Here is a 21,588-nt window from a genome sequence, read left to right on the forward strand (position 1 = left end):
AAACCTTAAACTTTGCATAATTTGAAAAAGCTCTTTGCAGTTGTTGCCATAGGGACAGTGAACTCTTAAAGGAATACACAAAGCACAAATTTCTACTGTAACATTATCTTTGATTTCTCAATTGATTTGTAATTGCTCAACTTTAACATTACATGATAAATACACAATTACATACATGGGTATTTGTAAATGGAATTGGGTAGAAGGCATTACAAAGGCTCACTACCAAATGAAATAAATGAAACTGTTTTACAGCCACACAAGAGCTCAGGTATCTGCCAACTTAGAGAGTAAAAACCATGAAATACTGCAGCATTTTTTTTTAAATCCTAGAAACATACTGTTAGGCACACATGGCTAAAGGAAGCCCACCTTAGCAGAACAATACCTGTATACAAAGAAATGTAAAATCAGCTCTTTTATTCTACACTGTATACTATGCATGCCAATATGCAGAAATACAAGATTTAAAAGTAAAGCATCACAAAATTCTAACTAACTAGTCCGAGTAAGGCAAAATACTTGCCTTCCCCCTCACCCATTTATAACATGAGACTGAGAACTGAAGCTGAATTTAAAATTATTAAAAAATCCAACCAGAAATAAAAGTAAAAAATTGAATTGTGTGTGTACAGGACACTTGACAAGCAACACGAAAGAAGAAGTTTCCGGACAAAGAATGAAAGCATTTTTATGCTTTCTTTCCCAAGGGGACCCATAGCTACAAAGATTCAGCAAAGACCCACAGCTACATAAGAAGGAATTATTATTCTTAGCATATTATCTCCTGAAATCTTAAATCTGTTCTTCAGATCTTTGGGTTTCTTATCACATCTACCAAAACACTGAATTTAATTTCTTCTAAGACTTCCTGTTGCTCTCATCTTCAAAAATAAAGGCTGAATGAACTGCAGGAACACCAGTGTTGTTGAAGATGGAAGCGACTATCTCAGCATTACATATATTCCAAGCAGACAGCATAAAAAAGCAGAGGATGTCTTCATTTTACAGTTCTTCAATTTTCAAATGATCCACAGTAGTTCAAATCAGTTTATATAAACAGTAACAAATTTTACACAGAACTGTCAAGACAGATTTTATAGACATATTTTGACAACATAAATACATCAGAGCAAACCCCACAATTATAATTTTCTCCATTCCACAGTCAAACCGTGCTAACAAAAGCTGTATCTATGTGAAGAATATTTTGCCAGCATAGTACAACTGTACCTAGAACACACAGATTAAGCTACAGTTTCACAACACTTTTTCCACTACAGTACCAGCTTAAGCAGTCCTCATTCCTCAGCTGTGCTGGCACAACTGTTTGTGCAGCTGAGCAGCGAGGCCGGTCAGGGAATCAATCCAGGTTAAAAATAATATTTTTCTGATGGTAAATTCCACAATCTGCTTTGCTGCAAAGCCACCTGGCACATTAACTAGTTATACCAGCACAACTGAGGGGCAAGGCAGGAATAAGAAGCTAAGGTCAAGATAGCCCATGCCAGTGCTGAATGGAAAGAAATGGTCATGAAACTACACTCTTAGTCTTTAAATGTTTTGGCATTCCTGGATTAAGTGCATTATCCAACTACCACAGAATAAAAGGGAATACTAACTACTACCTTACAAGCATGTTTTAAAAAAGAAATAAAAAGGAGGTTTCCACCTACTTTTGAAGAAATTCAATGCAAGGGTTACAAGAAATTCTCTTCGAAACTCATTTAAAACAGAAGTTTCAAACTGCCCCCCCCATTCCATCACCACAACAATTTCCTGTCTGTGAAAAAAGCATATTTTATCATTTACTGATTCTTTCACTTGCTCACACACAAAACTTGATCTTGGATCTCCATCCTTCAGAAAAAGAGGCAAAATGTAACTGCATTTGTCCTCTTAACAAATCCTAGGCAATGGAAAAGGAGGGGAAAAAAAACCTGTTAACTATAATTGGAACAACTGTCTACAGCCCCTTTGTATGGAAGAAAATTATTTCTGCTCTGATACAGTAACAAGAATAAAACAATACAACTCACCTCACAATATTGGCTATCCTATTTCTGTAAGGGCTACATCCCAGCTCCTTGGTAAGATTTTAAGCTTCCGTAGCAAAAGGACAAGACTTTCCTTCGGTTAGTGATCTAGTGTGTCTACAAGGCCATGAAAAGGGATGAACTCTTGTTGGCTGTGCTCTATTGATACAAGCACTGTCTATCCTGGGCACAGGCTATTGGCATACAAATACTCAGGTTTACAACTACATGGACAAAGCTTCCTGACAGAAGATGGTTTAGATCACGTTGGCATGGCATGGAGCCATACTCCACACACACAGGGAGCACAATTTGTGTCTCAAACACACCCAAAAGAAGCATCTCTGGCACACAACCTTCTACTTCCAGGTGGTTACAGCCCAATTTTTGAGAGTATTGCAGTTAATATTGAAAGAAAACAAGCTTTTACTTTTTCTTAAAAGGAAAAAACCACTAATCCTGGAAACATTCTATTATTTTGTTTTATACCTGATGCACTCATACATATTTCGCACTTAGGCAAGTCTCTGAACACACATCAGAAAAGTCAATAAATTAAATGTATCATTCCAAACATTTAAATTTAAAATATATCAAGGAGCTATATCCAACTTTTGTAGCTTCTTTCTATGAAATTGCTTCAAAGCATCCATGAGACATTTTTACCACTATTAACTTAAAGAATAAATGTATTTTTTTCACCTGTTAACTCAAATGTTTATCATCAGATTTAATTCAAGATACAGTTCAGAATTTTTGCTAAGAAATACTGTAACTGAAGAATAAGCCTTATAATACTGATTTGGAAGAATTTTTATCACCAAGTACACACTGTACTCTATCCAGTCACGGTTGGGCAGGGTACTTCTTAGAAATGCGTCATGAGGAACAAGCCTTGTTTAGTATTTTGATTCTTTATTTACCTCCCAACAGATACTACAATATGGCAAACCAGAAACAAGATAGATGAAAGCCTGCTGACTCTGGACTAATAAAAAAAAAAAACCAGAACAAAAACAAACCTTAAGCAGGAATGACTATAATGTCAAACACTGACACAGGCTTAATGAAGTTTAAGACAGAATTCCCCTCTCACCTGAATACAACTTAGCACAGGATCAGTCATGTTGGAAGGCACCACAGGGTCATCTGGTCCAATCTCCCTGCTCAGGCAGGATCATCCTAGAGCACACAGCACAGGATGGCATCCAGATGGTTTTTGAATGGCAGCAGGAGGGAGACTGCACAACCTCTCTGGGCAATTGGTTCCAGCGCTCAGTCACCCTCACTGTGAAGTTCTTCCTTGTGTTCAGGTGCAACTTCCTCTACATCAGTTTCTGCCCTTTGCCTCTTGCTCTACTGCTTATCCCCTCGCAGGAGTTAAGGTTGTGCACTTCCACATCTATTTAAAAAAAAAACTAGCCAGAAGCTCACACTTCTTCAGCAATTAAGAAACACAAAAGAATAATAAGCAGTACATTTCTCAGACCTTGCCCAAATGACCTCCTGTGGTATAACTACAGGAGCACATATCATGAAGGCAACACTACACTGAAGTTTTGAGACAGCAGTCTGGCTTCTCATCTGGTCTGAACACCCCTCTTCAGGGCTCAAGTTTCACTGCATTACTGTTACAGCATAAATTCTGATAAAATCATGGTCAAACTGTAGCCTGTGGGAGCCCATAAATATACTTCATTTAGGTACTTCTTCTAGCGCCTTACCTGGTCTTGTATTACTCTGATAAAGAGTAATGAATTTTGATGTGACCCAATATATCACCCAACACACATACTACCTGTTCACCTTGCACAAAAAGTACACCACTTATTTAAAAAAATGCACATTTCCCCTTACATATGTCTCACTGTACCATTACAGTAACACAGACAGGCCTAACCCTGACCTTCTCAGAAGATCCTACAATGAGTAGCTGAGCAAACAGCAGCAGCCTGCCGTCACTCAGAGGGGCTCCTTTCTAAACACCACTCCAGAGCTCTTTTGACAAGTGTCCTGCACCACATCTTGTTATGCAAAGGTCTGAGAAAAACAGTTTACCAGTCATTATTATTATATATTAGAAGCTAGCAAGCCTTCAGTGAAGTTTCTTCATCTATCTATCATTTACCAGCCATTTTTCCATGCCCTCACACCCCCAAGTCAGCCCAGCTCAACAGGTTGCTGCTGCCACCTGCTGTAAAGAGAGCTTTACTCTTCTTTCTCCATCACAAAAATTTCCCTGAATCTTCTGCTCACTGGACACTTGACAAGGGGAAGTCCATTTGCTAGGTGATCAGAAAGGGATTATCTGGCAGTCTGAATTTGTAGCAAATGGAGCTGGTTAGAAGAGGTACCTGAGAAGTGCCAATCCAAGCCCACGTGTAGGGAAAGATACACTTCTTTTGCTAACAGGAGGGAATTCTTAGACTGGCATTGTATTATTTCCAGTGACAGGAACAAGCAGAATGACTGCTGCACTCTCAAAGCCAACTAGCATGATGCTTGTTATAAATAAAGCCACCTACTGTTATCATCAACAAAACTAACCATGTCAATGTTGCTTACAGAAACCATAAAAAAGTAGATTTCTCCAATCCGCTATTTTCACACACACGTTTAAAGACACTTGGGCCTTTGAAAATAAAGCTCTTAGCTGACTTTAGGCACCTTCTAGAATTCTTGGTCTTGTATCCCTTTGCAATGAAAATCTAGTCTGAAGTACTGAATTAATCTGAAGTAAAGATCACACATACTTGATTTTAAGCTTTCAGTGCATCTCCAGGGAGCTGAAACAAACGACTCCACTGTTAGCAACTCAGCTAATACCCATCAGTCTGGTAAAAGAGCAGAAAAACAATTCATCTCTCCACTAAATTCCTTCAAATTTGAATTAAGCCTCCTGAAGTTGCAAGTGAAGTAAGGCATGAAGCATGAACAAAGTAACTGAGCTGTACAGGTATCAGGTAATTCATAAAGATAACAATTTCCAGAGTGCCATGGCGATGCATTTGCTTAGACTGGTACTGCATCACTCAATTGTGAAAGCTCCTCAGAGCACCAAACATTCCACTGGGTAGTTTTACATTTTTAACTTTATAACAAATGTCATTTTAGATTAATTGTAGTAATCAGCAGCATGAAGCTTACTGGAAGTCTTTGGAATTTCGGTTTTAGAAGAAGCAGTCATCAATATAGACAACCACATATAAATGGGCTCTGATTTTCTGGAAGACTTCAAAAGAAAGTCAAAGAAGAAAGAAAGAAATTCTTATCAGTACAATTTATTTTCCTTTCTTTCACTTTGTTTCATTCAAAATAATCAGACGCTATGCCAGCTATGTTCTTCAGTCTTGAAGGACAGAATATTGAAATTCTAACTTCAGTACTGGGCAAGCACCATGTACCTCATTGCAAAACCACCAAAGTTTCTTCTCCTACTTATTCTTGTCATTTCTTCAGGCACATTCTACCAGGGAACAATCAAATATATTCAGAAACCAACACTTTAATTACTCTATGTTCCTTTTTGTCTAATCTCATATCTGTTAAAGAGCAATCTTCCCACAGTCAGCAAGACCAAACCAGGTAAAGATGTAGCGTGAAATAGTCCGGGAATGTAGGAGGGAAGAAAATATTAAAACAGGTATAGAAAGAACACAGTGCAGATTCCCGTGCAGAACACTCAGGTAAATCAAGAAAGGAGTAGAAAGGTCCTGAGAAACAACCCACTAATGAGAAAAAAATCTTGCATAGCAGATACCCAGTTTAAACAGCAGATCTTTGGAAAGGGACAGATGAGTCAATAATGCCTACTAGAAACAGGCTTTGACTACACTCTGCTGAATTCCTTTAAAATATATTGCTACAAATCCTATCAAGTATTGTATCAAACTACAACATTCTCAACACAAAAGTCCATATGCCTGCCTACAGTGACTTGCTGATCCGGTGCTTAGCAATTCCATCTGCTCTTGAAAGGTAAGTTTTACTGCCTGCTCTGATAAAACTTTTATCTACCTAAAAACATAAGACTCCAGCAGAGTAAGACTCAAACCTCAGGCTCTCCTCCCTCTAATTGCAACAATTTTCAACATCTTAAATTTCATTCTTTAAGTCCAAGCTGCCAAGAGAAAACTGCTACCTACAAGAAGCTGCATTTTGCATTTTGCTTGTTGGGGATAATAAAAATAAGAAAGTCCCTTTATCTGCCAAGGATAAAAGTAATCACACATGATCCTAACCAAGAAAAGAGGAGTAAAAAATTCAGACCAGATTATCAGAAAACACTTCCCCATGCACACACAGACTCATGTTCCTCACTCAGTATTTGCTCAAATAAAATCAAATGCCTGCTTTTTATGCATGACATTAAGGGTAAAAACCCAAATACGTGAAAGCCATAATCATGCTCCCTTAATAAAGCAAAGATACTTACAACATCACTCTCCCTAACAGCTGAAGAAAAATGAAAGGAAAAAAAAAACCAACTTCTCCCTTATGAACATCTGTGCAAATGGGGCTTCTTAAAAAAAAAAAAAAGTTAAAATATTGGTGGCAGGAAACTACCAATTCCTTTAACTCATTTAAAAAGTGAAGAAATTCAATTAAGAGATTCAATGAATTATTTAAGCCTAACTGAAAACCAGTTTGTTCAGAATATCCAGGCAGAAAATTAGGTTCTCAAGCTTTTCAAAGAAAATAGCCTCTTGTTTGTCTTAATATGATTCACACAGACCATATTTCCTTTGCTCGAGAGCATCTTCGACTAAAATGCTTCAGATTACAGATAAAACCCATTTCAAAACACTCACAACTACACTTCAATCCAGAAAACAAAGACAGTATACTAAAATGTATATGTGTCACGGAGTAAATTTTTCATCAAACTGAAAGGCAGAAGTGAAAGAAAATCATGTTTTTTGCTAAGGCAAAAATTTTGATAGCATAGAAAATGATTGGCTAATGCAATCAGTCATATGCTTCTCTCATTTTAATGAAATATAAAGCGATTTGTTCCAACAGAAGCAAATAATTTTGGTTATTTAAAGGATTTGGGGACATCTCCACCCAAGAGTTTATTCATACAGGTAATCTTTTGAGAACAGCAAGCTCAAAGATACAGTAATAACCAAACAAACAATTAAAAGATATGCTTGATTGAATAGAACAGATCTTCAGTTTCGCGCATGGCTGTACTTCACTTCACCCATATTTTCCTGAGAAAATGACTACAATTACTAAAGAAAATTCCTTGAATTTTTCCTGCCAGGCTTCTAATCCAAAATAAACTCTCCTTTTTTCATTTTGGCATGCTTTAAAATTTTTGCAATTACATGTGGAACTGGGACAGTAGGACAAGCTTCAAGGAATCATCAAATGCAACTCTTTCACTCTCCTCTGGCATGACCACCAATACCTTATCCTGCACACTCCAAAATGGTGAAATCTCTTAAGGTTAACTCCCATTCCATAGAGGTGGGTAGGTGGAAAGAGGCTAATGAGCAAGGAAAAATATCCACCCACTCTTTGGAAGTACACCAATCATTTTGAAAACACCTGCACTTTTCATAATATAATGACATTATTTATCACTAACAAAGAGTCAAAACAGTAAAATGTGTGCCCACTATCAGACACTTGGGTACTGCTTAGAAAGCTCTGTGGTCCTAATTCTCACAGAAACAGATGCAAGCAGAATGAAAGGTCTGAAGGAGCTGGGCCAAGGAATATGTAGTTAGATAACCAAGCTGCCAAGTACCATGAGCTCCAATTTCCCTCCTGTTCCCTAAAGATAAACCAAGTAAGTACAGGACAACTTCTTCTTCCTTCTCATTTACATTTGTGACTCACCTTGAGAAACATCTCAGTTTATTTCATGAACTTTGAGATTTGATTTAATTTCCCAGCAACCCTCACGGTACTCTCTCCTGATCAAGGAGCACAGAGGATTGTGTCTCACACACGTTTTCACTTCTGGGCTGATTGAATACTTTCCTTTACTTCTGGGCTGGCTCAGTATTTTCTTTTCCATTCTTCCACCCATTACAAAACTCAAACAATTTCTTTAATTGATGGGAGAGATGCCACTGGTAAATTCAGTATTTGCATAAATATCTACCCAGACCGTCAACAAAATAAATTCCTTTTTCATCTTAATCAAGGATTTCACTTGTTTAGCAACATATCCTTTACTTATAATATTTTAATGACAGTAAGGCTGGGTATTTCAGCCACTCCTTAAAGTGCTGTTCCACAACAATTCAATACTGCCACTGTCATTCCTCCTGTTCTCAGGCATGCATTCCCTCTCTCCCTCCTCTCCTGTGAGTGCCCAATTCTGGCACTCATCTGATTCTCCAGCAAGCCAGTTCATGGAGCAAAATCAGCACAAGGAATAATGTCATGTTAATTTTTTGCTAGTTTAGCTTTGAGTTAGATGAATGTCAGGGTGAACACAGGGAAAGAAGCAGAGCATACTTACACTGATCTACAAATCACACCCTTAACATTTCCTAAGGACAGTCTTGGAGACGGGAGAAAAATCAAGGTTCTCTTCAACACTAAATCAGACTTTTCTGATTTTACATTATCTTAGCACTAGAATAAACAATGAAAAAGTTAAAAACCTAGCCCAATCACACAAAGCTGCTTCTGGCAGCTGTTACAAACAAGCAACAATGTAGGTCTGTAGGATAAGAGGAGGAGGAAACATACAAGTTCTAGAGAAGCTATACAAAGGGTAAATAACAGCAAACCACTTCCTTCAATTGATAGCAGCTATAATTGGAAACAACTCTCTCAAAACACAGCACCTGAACTTACAGGCAGCAGAGAAGTTTCAGGAAGATTGGTAGGACAACACCAAAAGAGAACCTCCCACCAAGAGTTAGTGAAGAAAAGACCTTTAGCTATTTAACACAGTATGATAAGCAAAACAATTTGCCACAGAACTCCCCTTTTCTGACAATCCTCTCCTCTAGAAGGTCAACTGAGATCCTTAGATATAAATGGTGTCCATATTAGGAAGAGACTCACAGCTGGGCTGCCATAGTTTTAGGGTAACAAAGCTTTACTTTGTATCTGCAGTTATCTTCACCTGTGAAACTACACTGGCAGAAATCCCTGGGGAAATAGCAGAGGACTTTTGACAGCTGCCAGAAAAAAGGGGGAAAAGAAAGGGTGAAGTGTGGTAATGGAAAACTAGTTGTTGTTTTCTCTTTCTTCTCTATTAGTTCCCAAACCAACACATATGAGGACAAACCCAAGAGCATCACTGCAATATTTGAGAGGAAGCCTCTAGTTTCCACTTATTTTCTGCCAAATTTGTAGTAGTAGAAAATAAACAAAAATCCAGCCAATAATAACCTCCACCAACACTAAGATGAGGTAACAGACACTGATAGGCATGAGTCAAATAGAAATACTCATGGTGGTGCCCATACAACCTGATTTTCTTGTTGCTTTTCTTCCAAGGCCCTATCTGGTGCACAAGTAGACAAAGTAACAGACAGATATCTAAGCAGCTATTCCTCTAGCTCCCAGTTAGCTTCCCATACTTATCTTCTAGAATAAGATTTAGATTTCCCATCAAGAAACTGATAATATATAATTTTTAAAATTGCTATTTCTGTAGGTTCCCCATATTTCACTATGAACTGTCTTCAAGGAAGATAAGAGTGCCAGTTGTTCTCCATCCTTTTGTTAAGGAAAGGAAAATGTGATCACTGCACTTGCTGTTATGTAAGGGACTAATACCACTGATCTTTTTTTTCTGCATTTTACTGCACACAAGACCGGGGGAAGGGGATTAACAAGGAAAGGGGAGAGGAAAGCCAGGAAGAGCTGAAATGTCTCCAGCATTCACAGCTTCTCAGTACCTATTGTTTCCTGCTGTTACAACATTTAAAAGACAACTACTAACCCTTTTATAAAGTAACCTATCGTCTACGTTTTTCCTACCTTAAACTAAAATTCCTTACAAGAACCCAGCCAACAGATACATACTAACAAGACAACTAGCTACGCAAAAGGAAAAAATTAACTAAGTAACCTGCTCTGAAAAAGGTGGACAAGGGAAAAGTAACAGGAAAGCTGAGAAACAAAAGAAAAGATGCCTCATGGCACCAGGATCAGCCTTTTAAGGTCTTCCACTTTTTCACATCACTTGGGAAGAAAAAGAATCCAACGGCAGCAGTAAGTTTTACACAAGACTAAAATTCACATAAAAAATCCAGAGGACTTGCAGCTAAGATTTTGTCCTTGTGTGATCCCTATTCCTAGCCCTCTCTGTAAACCGTGGACAGACAAGCAGAAGAGAAGTGTAGAAATAAACAATTTCTACTCAGATTTTGACTTCCCACTGTGTCTTCTGGGTATTGTCTGGATATATTTTCTGGATATTGATATCAGCTGACAGCCTTTTATTAAGGAAAAAAAAGAGGAAAATACAAAAAGTACATACAATTAAGAAGAACTGTTAAACCTCAATGTTTCTCTTCTAATCAGAGATATAGCCAGAGATTGTGTATTTTCAGGAATCTAAAGAAAGCAGAGAACTCATTTTATGAAAATAAATATTAAACAAGAGCATGGTGAACAGTACCTCTGCTAGTCCGGATATCTCTGCACAGCTTTGACATACTAATACATTTCTTGCATTTGCAACAAAGATAAGACGCCTGTTAATAGAAGTAGACCAACTTTTGAAAGATAAAATGAACAGTGTCACATAGATAAAGCAGCAAAGGATTTGTAACTATTTAGCTCTGTATTTCACAAGAATTCCATTTTTACTCATCCCGATTTTCTAATGTTTGTTCTGCTAAAATAATAAGCTATAGGTTACAGGCAGCATTCTTTAAAGGCAGGCATAATTTAAAAATGCAAATGGGCACTTTTCAGAGGAACTGGCAAGAACCAAGGTATTAAAAAACAACACCTCATGCTTTAATTTTGTGATATCACCACCATTTCCCCCATAAATAAACAGCAAAGTACTATTCCTCTATTCCTTCCAATTACATTCTAACAAGAGGTTCAGAAAGGATGATAAAGTAGTGACAACAAATTTTTAAGTTCATAAGGCAAACAAAGCCGCACTGCTAGGCTTCTCCTAAAACAATTTAAAATCCCAGTCAATCCATACACACCAGAAAACATTGCTACAACAGCAGAGAAGATGGCAACAGTAAACCAAAATGAGAAAGGGCTTTTGAAAGCAGTGAATTCGACAGTCTGCACAGTCACTGCAGGCATTCTGCAGCGTTCATTGACATGACAGTGTAAGGTGATGACTTGCCCTTATCACAAACAGGCAGCAGCTTGAAGTCACACAGACAATGCTGAAATACTGTTTTGTCCAAGACTCTTAAAAACTTCAAACATGAAGACAAATTTCTTTTACCTAACAAGATTCCATGCTAGTATAACTGAATATTTTTCTACATGATGTATTCCTCTGAAACTGTATTATGTTGAGGCAAGTTGCAGGTCTTAATCTCATTTGCGTTGGCAAGAATTTCCTCACTCATTGATGGGGAGTGGAAAAATCCTTCCAGAGAGCTGCACTGAAGAAACATAAGCTTCAGTTTGGCCTGTTCTTTTGGCTGGTTTCAACAGGAAGGAAGCCTGTAGCTTCATCAACTCTGCTAACTCCATTAGGTGGTACTTGAAGATACTCTCTTGTCACAGCAATACTACTGGCAACCAAAATCCCTAAGAAATCAAGCAAAGCCAATATAATAAACACAAGCAAGAAAACACAAGAGAAAGCACAGCCTAAGCTTTAGCTTGAAGAAGTTGTTGGTATCTGCCAGCCAAGAATCTGAACATGCAGGCCAGATTAGCAACTACTGCTGAGTTCCAAAGTCCATTCAAAATCTGCAACTGAAAGAAAGAGAACACCTACACACTACTTTTAATTAACCCATCTTTAAATGAAGATTTGTATTCATGAATATGTTTGAATAGCAGATTATAATTTAAGAGATTCACTAGTTTTGTCTTATAACCACTAAAGGTTATAAAAGGCTCCAACTCCAGGCTACAAATAATGCTCCCTTGTAGTATACAGGCGAAGCATAAACATCATTACAAAACATCAGTTTTGCTATCCTAATTTAGCCACATTTTTCCTCAAGAGTTCAACAAGTGCTCCACCTTTCCTCTCAATCTTTCTCTTTCCATAGTTTACATAACTCATTGCCCTGACACTTACCTATTAGCCACACTTTGACTAGTTTCAGTGGAACCTGAATTTCCTACTGCACTGCAAAACTGAACGACAGCATTTAAAGATCAGAAAACCTTAGTAAAAACCCTTTCTTATTGACAAAGAGAAGACTGCTAAGATTCTTGCAGGCACCATCACTAAAAGCTAATTAAAATACAGCTGTTGAAAGCATTTAAGACTCCTTGATTATGTCCAGATAAAAGGAAAAAAACTACTGTTAGCACCTTTCATCCAGGTAGGTCACTAGTGAAGATTTTAGTGGTAGAATCCACATACATGTGTTCTGTGGTGAAGTTAGTTCAACTAATTAAATTAGTTCAACTTATGAAGTTAGTTCTACTTTTTGAAGGGCTAGCTTTTAATTTACACCATTTCAGTATTTCAGTTGGTGACTGTGAACAGCTGCAGTGCCACAGTGAGTAAGGATGAATCCTTGAGCAGGTCTTATTTCTCTTCATAGGACCACTCTCAGGTCTGCACTTTCATCATCCACAATACCAGCTTAATTAACTCTTATTTCTTCTATGTATCTATTCTCCTGCTTTTTCTACCATATCTCAGAAAAACCTATTTGTGGGCTCTGAGGAAAGGATGGCAAGTCCATGCCCCGTCACTGATGTAGCACAGAACAACCCCCTCAGTGTGAAGTTACAGGAGGCCACCAGACTGATCCAGCAGCTCCTCGGCAGCCAGGCCTTATTCTCAGCCCGGGAGATCACCTAAGTTTAACAGCAATCTGGTTCATTTTCTAACCACCCATACAGAAACTGCCCTGGCTCACAGACAGATGAGGCCACAACAAGGGAGCAGCTGCTTGTGTCAGTGAAAGCAGTCTTCTCTGTTCAGTCACAGCAAAATGTCAATGGCCCCTGAAGCTCACAAACACTTTGTGTTCTTCCATTTTTTACTCTAAACCTCCTATCTCAAAGCCATTTTTTATATTACTTCAAGAGTAATTAATGTATGAAGAATACTGACAAAATAGCAAAAGCAGTCCTTTCATGGCAGCTAAGGCCTATTTTTGTATCAACAAACCAAAACAACTCACTCAACATTGCAGCTCTTCCAGAAAAGCAGCACCATTCTGCACATGTGACACACTACACCTCCAATCTCTGCATGCAGACTGCTGCACCATGGAAGGATGACACTTTCATCCATTCAAACCATGCAGCCATGCTTGGGACCTTTCCCAGCTTTGACAAAACCAAGAGCATCAGAACAGTCAAGATACCACATTGTCAAACTGCTATTTTTCCTCCACAGTATGTGTATGAGAGCCCTACTGGCAGAAACTATATTTCCTTTTGATCGGGAAACCACAGGGGTTTTCAGCCCCATGCAGGGGAAAGAATAAACAATTAATGGGTATTTTCTCTGAACCTTGCTGCTTAACACAGGAGACTGGAAAGAACAGGAATTTCCACAATTCAAACGACAGCTTTCACCTGCTGCTGATAATTTATTTTATTCTCCTTCACCAGATATTGTGGAAGAGGAACAAAAAAAGTGTTGCACTTTACACATGGAAAAGAAAGATCAACATGTGCTTCTTGTAGAGGCACAAAAACTTTTGTTCCCTCTAGCAACTTTTTTTACATATATGTTCATACTAAGTTTTAACTCAGATACAAAACAAAATTAAATATGTATTTTTAAGAAGTTGCTTGTGGTCAAATTTTCCTTGTTTTCTGAAGAAATAAGATGTTCTCACTCAGAGTGAAGCCCCAAGTGTGTCACAGATGGGATCCACTCTGATAACCTTCAACTCCCAGCTTTGATACACCAACCTCTACCCTAAGCAGCTACCAATGAATACAAGCTAGTGAGGTCTAACTCAAGCAATCCCATACCTCTTCTATGAGTTTTCCAGGCAAATATTAAAAGTAATGTCAAAACATCACTAAATGAATTACAGCTATCAAAGACAGTTTTAATTAATTTTTAAAGACTGAACAATTTTAAAATTACTGGAGAACTAACAGGCCTAATAAATGAAAGATAAAAATACTTTGCTAAATGTCTTTGTTTAATCCAATATATGTTCCTAGGTAAACAAATTCATTATTCATGGGACTGCAAACTCTTCTAGGACTGACTATAAATATTTGATAAATATTTATACACTGCCTTGCACAAAAGGGCCTAATACACATTAAACTCCAGTCAATACAATATAATAATCTGGTATTGGCAGTTATTACAGTAAGACAGTTTTAAATACACAACTTTTTGCATACAAAATAATCTTATCCTCATTTACCAAAGACAAGAGTGGTACTTAAAAAAAAAAAAAAGGACAGAGCAAGACACCAGATTTTTTTACTGCTTTGTACTTATCAACCTAAAATGCCTTTATAAGCACACTTTTGCTGAGCCCCTGGACATTGTCTGTTCCCAGGCTTAAGGCTGTTAGACTTAAGAAGGCTCTTTAGGAAAGATATCCTACTATTCCCTTTGAAAAACAAATGCTTGTTCAACAAATGGAAGTTGCAGTTTGAACCAATTGAGTGACTAGAAAGAAATCCAAGTACAGAACTCAGACTTTTTTTTTCTATCATTCTCTCAGGAAAGCCTAAATGAAGCAGGGGCAAACTTAGCAATGATACTGTGAAGAAGAGACAAAATGGGAATGACATGACAAGTGCTGAATGAGTCTCTTAAGAAAGATTAGAACAAAAAGAATGGCAAAGTCATGTATAAACAAGAGGGCACTAATGCTTCAGCTATAAAGTATAGATCAGCATGCCTAGGCAAGGTAAATGGAGAGGATACAAATGACCTGATTTCATCTTTCCTAGCTCACCTACAAATATGATACAATGTCAGTAAAGTGGCTGAAGGAGATAAATTCTGCATGACACAAATATTTCAAAGAGTAAAGAAAAAATAAACAGAAAAACTATGAATGCTGTAAAAAGACAGGAGAGTACTGCAAAGAGATGTGAAGCACCACAGATGCAGGGAGGGGCAATTTCAGCTCTTAAGAGTTTAAACACAACATGAATCAACAAAAGATGTAAATACAGACCACACTTTTCAACTTCAATATTTCTTTAATTGTGTGCCTTTCCCCCCTATATATAGGTGAAACAGTTAATTTTTTTCTGCCTGGGGAAATCAGGCTTAGGACTTACACATGGAAAGACTTTTCTGCATTTCTAGCCTTCAGTACAAAACAGAAATCAATTTCCAGAACACAGACAGCTTCAAGAAGAGAGATGATTTATCTGAATGTACATGTCACTCACAGCTTCAGAGGCATCAGATCAATAACTAATGTCTGTGGTGTAGTTAAATTTTGAAACATACTGTATTTCTTTAGTTACTTTACTAAACCTGTCTCATTTACCCTGTTAAAAAGGGCATTTGGAGAACACGCTGATAAACTGATGGATCAGCATGGGATTTTTACACACAGTGTAATTTCCTTTGAAAAATGCATTCTAAAGCCCTAGCTTTGACAGTCTCTAAGAGTTACTCCCTAAACATATTTACGCTTGATCTTTCTGCAAGTCACTTATAAAAACACCTGATAACAGGAAAGCATATTCATGAAAAATAAAGACAGGCTGCAGCAAATAAACAGTTGCTGTTAAAGAGTATTTCCCATCTGCCAGTGATTTCTTACACACTTTTACTTTACTTACACTTTTCTTATACTTTTACTAGCATTGTGGACAAAATAGAGGTGTACCAGGCAAATACTTATTTCTAGACTCAAAAAACTCCATAAAATCTTTAGTCTGTAATAAATCTATATTAAAAAACAAATAATTTCAGGCTTACTAAAACAATTTGATACTACCATGGCTCACCTTCACAAATAAATCAGGGAGTGCATCACATGTACCATTGCATGCAACAGCCCACAGAGACAAGACTGAAGTATACTACCACCATGCAACCAACATGTAAGCCACATTATCTAAAGAAACTCTACCTATACATGATGCAACAATAAAATAATGTTTTTGATGGTGTATTTTGAGAAAAACATGTATGTCTTACACTTAGGTAACTCCTCCCTTACTCATGCACATTCTTGCCCTGTGCTGCTTCACACACCGTGCCAGTCTGGGCACTCCTGTTGAATCAGACCCACACAAACACAAGAGCAGCCATAGCTCAAGAGACTCTTGTCATGAATGGAAGCAACAGTATCACCACATTTTTTTTCAGTCTTCATCTTCTTAAGAACCTCTTTAAATGTGATTTTTGTTCAGGATGCTGTCCCAGAAAGTGCAGAAGTAATCAAGTCTTGTTTCCCCCAGATTTCTCTGTGTCTCAGCCATGCCCTTGTGCTCCCATCAGTCACATTCCACCTCTATCCCAGACACCCATTATCTTCCTGCTCTCTCCCAAGCACTGGCCACAATACCCTGAACCTCTCCCATCCTCCAGCTACTGACTGGAGAAAAGATCACTGCACTTCATACCTGGCTCTTACCCCACACACAACGGGCAGCTAAGCACAGGTAACTGCTACATTCATGCAAAACTTTCCCCTAAAGAGATGATCTCAATGAAGCCATCAACTTGAACGAGTTTAATTTTTGTTCAACATTATTATAATGTAAAACCTTTCACACCTTGACCCTTGGCTAATTTCTCTGCTGAAATTTTGATGAGCTCAAAATTTACTGAGACAAAAGATTAAATGAAATATGATTGCTCAAGATTTGTGACTTTAGAAAAGCAAATTAAAGAGAGTTAACCACTACACAAATATACAAAACCAGCAACTATTTCTTAAAAAACCCTACAAAAAATAGGTGCATCTCAACATTTTATGCACAAGAGAACAGCTGATTCTGAACTCCTAAACTGCAAAACTTTATTTTCTAGCATGTCCAATTAACTAAGGCTTCTTAAAGAAATTGCATTTATGTGTTTTGCTTGTCCTTTTAATAACTACTTGCATCCTCTGATTATTTTCAAGTGCATTTTAAAGGAATACAAAATCTCACAGACAAAAAGGGTTCTACAACTTCTGTGAAAACTGGCAGCTTTGTAGAAAAAAGTAACTTGAATTCATGCTTTCAACGACAGCAGAAGCAGGTTCAATTCTGCCTTCTCCATTGGCAGCCCCAGAAGACCAGCCAGCCAGCACCAGATTTGATTAATTCTGGAACAAGCATAGGATACTTTGCATTTAAGTGGTAATCTACCTAAAGTAAATCATCAAAGCAGTGAGCATATAAAGTGGCTTTGTCCTATTTTTGGCAAATTCTAGCAAACCTAACAATATGACCAAAAGGTGTACAGTCCTAGTTGCTTGGGTGATCATTTTTAAAAAACTCACATATACAACCTACATTTTTCTTCTGCCATGGAGTATTCCTAAGGCAATGCTTTTTTAAACACTAAAGGGAGTACATGCTGAAACACTGATTTTTAAATAATGGAAAAATTAAATTCTGTTCATAGTACAACCAGGATCTGAATGAGTTTTAAACCACTCATCACTAAAGACAGCGAAATCTGATCTTCATCTGCGCTTAGAATAGAAAAGAGCTACATATTTTGCACATTGCTACAAAAATTGATTCCACATAGCATTTTTCTAAGAGTAGAATGCATATTTCAAACAAAAAAAAAAGTATTTGTGTGGTAAAATTGTCTGACTAGGTATTAACTTACAATTTCTTTCGCACATTACCAAATTATGCTTGACTTCTTGCAACCAACAAAAAAAGCCCCTTATACATTCTAAAAATATTATGTATTTAAGTATTCCTTAACTGCACCTATGGCAACAAGAATATAGCAAGTGATGCCGTTCATTCAGCAATGGTTATGTTCCAAGAATATCATGATACTACACACAAACCCCACAGATCTTTTAACTTTACTTATGTCAAGCTATTTCACTTTGTTTCACTAGAATCCAATTACTACCAATGAAGGAACACCACCTAAAGGCAGTGTAACAGAAACCAGAAAATTCAGTAAATGTCTGTAGAGCATTTGTAGTAACTTTTTGATTGAGAGTTTTACTTACTGATCAGTTCAATAAAAATAAATTCTTAATTTTATTATAATTAGGATAAATGTCTACAAAAACTTCTGTCAGGGAAAGCATCAATATTATGTCAGTGATTTTTTGCTAAGCATTCTCAAGAGAGGGTGAAACTGAAACAACTATTACACTGAAAAACGCCTAATGACATTGGAAAGTTTATAAAAAAATATTATCCAATCTGGCAGTTTTCTTGCTTTCACAGTTGCATTTAAATTTGTGAAATCCAAACCAGACCAGGTTGCAAAGAAGGGTTCAAGATGCCTTAGAGCATCCAACAGCATTTCTCCTCCTTGAAACAGCAAGCACACACTTGCCCATTTGAGATAACCTACTACACCAATGAAGTGAGAAAACCCAACTTGAATCACTGTATACATTCGTGGTAAAAAAGTTACCTTTCATGCCAAACATTTAAATATTTGAGTTTTGAATACAGCTTTTAAAAAATCCAGTTCTGAATCACTGGAATTTTTGTTCTGTTTTCTGTAAAAGCACCAACAGTAACATGGTTCAGCCTTCCGCTTGCAGCAGTTCAGAGAAGATCAGCCTGATCCCGCAGTCCCAAATTTACAGTCATTTCATAAACTTGAGGTCACGTCTCACCAACTTATTTCTTCCAGTGTTTCCAACCATGGAGATCATGATAAGGAAGGCAGCACTTGCAACAGGATGAACAGTAACATAGCTTTATGTTTCAAAATACACTCTCACAAAGAACTAGTTCGCCAACAGCTCTTTAAGCTACCTAGCAAGAAGATATTTTTTTCTGAGAATAATCTCTCAAACAGATGACAGGTTTAATTCCACAAGACTCAAAAAACATACCAGTTACCTATTACACCAAAAACCATTATAAAATAACACAAGACCTTGGCCTTCAAAGCAATGCCATGGTGCAGAAAACCACTATCTTCTTCTGTTCTGTCGCTGCTGGAAAAGAGAAGTTTCCACAGGACACTGTCATAGGAAGAGTGCCCATTTTCAAGAATTGTATTATTGTATCAGCACACACAAAGGAAGAGAGTAGAACCATTTGACTTCTCTTGTATTGAGAAAGATAATGGTTTGCATTTCACAAAGATGTGAAAAGCTGGCATAAGCAAAGGGAGCATAGCGCAGCATAGCAAGATGGCACTGCTGCCACAGGTAATGATAGGGATGATCTTTATCAAGTATCTCTTAAACACAAAACTGGGAAGACCCACACTGAGTACCTCCCCCAACCACCTTCCTCGCCTCTTCCCCTTTGGAGGCCCTCTCCCCTGTGAAGCACCACGAGAAAAACCACCCAGGTCTTCTCAGGTTTTACAAGAAATTGAGACTCAACTGAGGCTTCATTCTGCTGCAGCACAAATCAAGGTACTGTCTACAGTTAAGAATACTGGGGTTTAACACGTGGATCACAGTCACAACTGACTGAAATTTTCATTTAAAACGGACAGCAGGACTCACTGAAGTTGATGACATGTCTCTCCTAAGGTGTCAGTGGAACTTCCCTCTTGCCAAGAGCAGGTATCAGCATATAATTACAGTTGTCATTACATACAGTTACAACAGTATAGGCAAAGAACAAATAATTGAAATTTGTATGTGAAACACAAATGCCCAATTATCTGGCAAATCAATAGCTAAGCTTAAAATTATTCCTGATTTCAGCAAATTGTGGCCAATAGTGAATATAATGCTATTGCTACAGCATCATTGGCCCTCCTTATAAAGTAGTGTACAAGCAGTACCATTTTGGTGGGTAAAATCGTGACATGAGCTAATTTGAACAGTCTAAGACTCTATCTTACTTATGCTGATGTTTAGAAGGCATATGTGACAGTATTGAAAATTATGTGCAGCACCATTTTCAGCGTTCTACAGTGAACTTCAGAAACTGCTTTATCAAGTCTGTATCAGATATCCTAAACTTACGACCAGAAAACCACATCTGAAACCCACTCCTTGACAAGAAGCATCCCTATGGAATTCCTTTTTTATGTATGTGCTTACCATCATTAATACAGAAACACAAGTCTTGGGAACAAACCAGGCCCTGCCGAGCCACCAGGCACAGCACAAAGAACTCCAGGTTTCTGCCCTGAAGGCCTGGCCTACATCTAACAGGACTGAGCATTCAGACTTTCATACGAGCCTTCCAATGAATGAGACAGAGTACTACACACCTCCGCAGAGCGTTCCCACGTCTCTCAGAGGGACAAAACAGAAAAAGGGAAGAAAACGAGAAGCGCTATGCATCTCCCCTCTGCAAAACCCCTCTTATCAGAGACATTTCAAGAATGTCTGTCTACTCGACAACTAAATTGACTCGAATAATGGAAACCAACGTCCCAAATATACTATATATGGAATTGAGGCCAGCCACCCCCACAGAGACACGGGGCACCAACCTCCCACCTCAGACACTCGGGTACTCATCCCCAAATGGCGGAGTCTCGCCCAGCGCACTCACACCTGTCACCTGCCAGGCGCCGCGCCAGCCCCTCCCTCTCTCCTCTCTCTCTCCCTCCCTCCCGCAGCCAGGCGAGCCCGCTGGCAGCTCCCGCCCCTCCCCGGGCAGCCGCAGCCCCCCGATCCCTCCCCGCGTCGGGGAGCTCCAGCGACTCGCGAAGGAAAATAAGTTTCCATCTCTCCCCGAACGCCCCGCTGCGCGGAGCCATCCCGTCGCCGCTCTCCCACCCCGCCCCAGCACGCCGGCAGGAGCGGGGTGCCGGGGCTGCTCCCTCCCCTCGCACAGGCCTTCCCCGTCTTCCTCACCCTGGCACAGCCCGGGGCGCGCTGAGCGGCCGCGGAAGCCCCGGGCCCCCCGCCCCTCCCTGCAGCCCCCGGGGATGGGACCAGGAAACCGGCCCGGGGAGCCGCCACCAGGCCCGTCTCGGCGGGGTCAGCCTTACCCTGCTGCCGCTTCTTCTCCTCCTCCTCCTCCTCCTCCTCCGCCGCCGCCGCCTCCCCCACCACCACGGCAGCAGCCGCCGCCACTACCGCCGCCACTACCGCCACCAGCGCCGCCGCCGCCTCCGCCCGGCAGGGGGGACCCCGCCGACCCGACCCTCTCCGCAGCCTCCCGCCGCCGCCGTTCCGCTCCGCGGGGGGAGGAGGCGGAGGAAGGAGGAGTAGGAGGAAGGAGGGCAGGGGGGTCCGTGCTGCCGCGGCGGCGGGCGGGGTGGGCTGGGGCTGGGTGAGGGTGTGCGTGCGGTGGCTGTGGCGGCGCCGCTCCCGCTCAGCCGGAGCCGCCGCTGGGGCCGCGCGCCGCTCCCGGCCCCCTCCCCCCGCGCTCTCTGCGCTCCGAA

General features: G+C 39.4%; 1 protein-coding gene across 2 annotated transcripts in view; it reads right to left on the reverse strand.

Annotated features, from left to right (window-relative positions):
• TAB2 (TGF-beta activated kinase 1 (MAP3K7) binding protein 2) overlaps positions 1-21,339 on the reverse strand; it is a 60,486-nt gene extending 39,147 nt beyond the window's left edge. The window contains exon 1 of one of the 2 annotated variants that reach the window (XM_074537560.1): positions 21,193-21,339. The gene's annotated coding sequence lies outside the window, so the exon portion shown is untranslated. Of the gene's footprint in view, positions 1-3,132; positions 4,013-21,192 lie in introns of those variants that run through there. The other variant, XM_005487556.4, reaches the window with a different exon arrangement.
• Positions 21,340-21,588: the final 249 nt, after the last annotated feature.

The sequence above is a fragment of the Zonotrichia albicollis genome, chromosome 3 (assembly GCF_047830755.1).
Source record: "Zonotrichia albicollis isolate bZonAlb1 chromosome 3, bZonAlb1.hap1, whole genome shotgun sequence".
Classification (NCBI taxonomy): domain Eukaryota; kingdom Metazoa; phylum Chordata; class Aves; order Passeriformes; family Passerellidae; genus Zonotrichia; species Zonotrichia albicollis.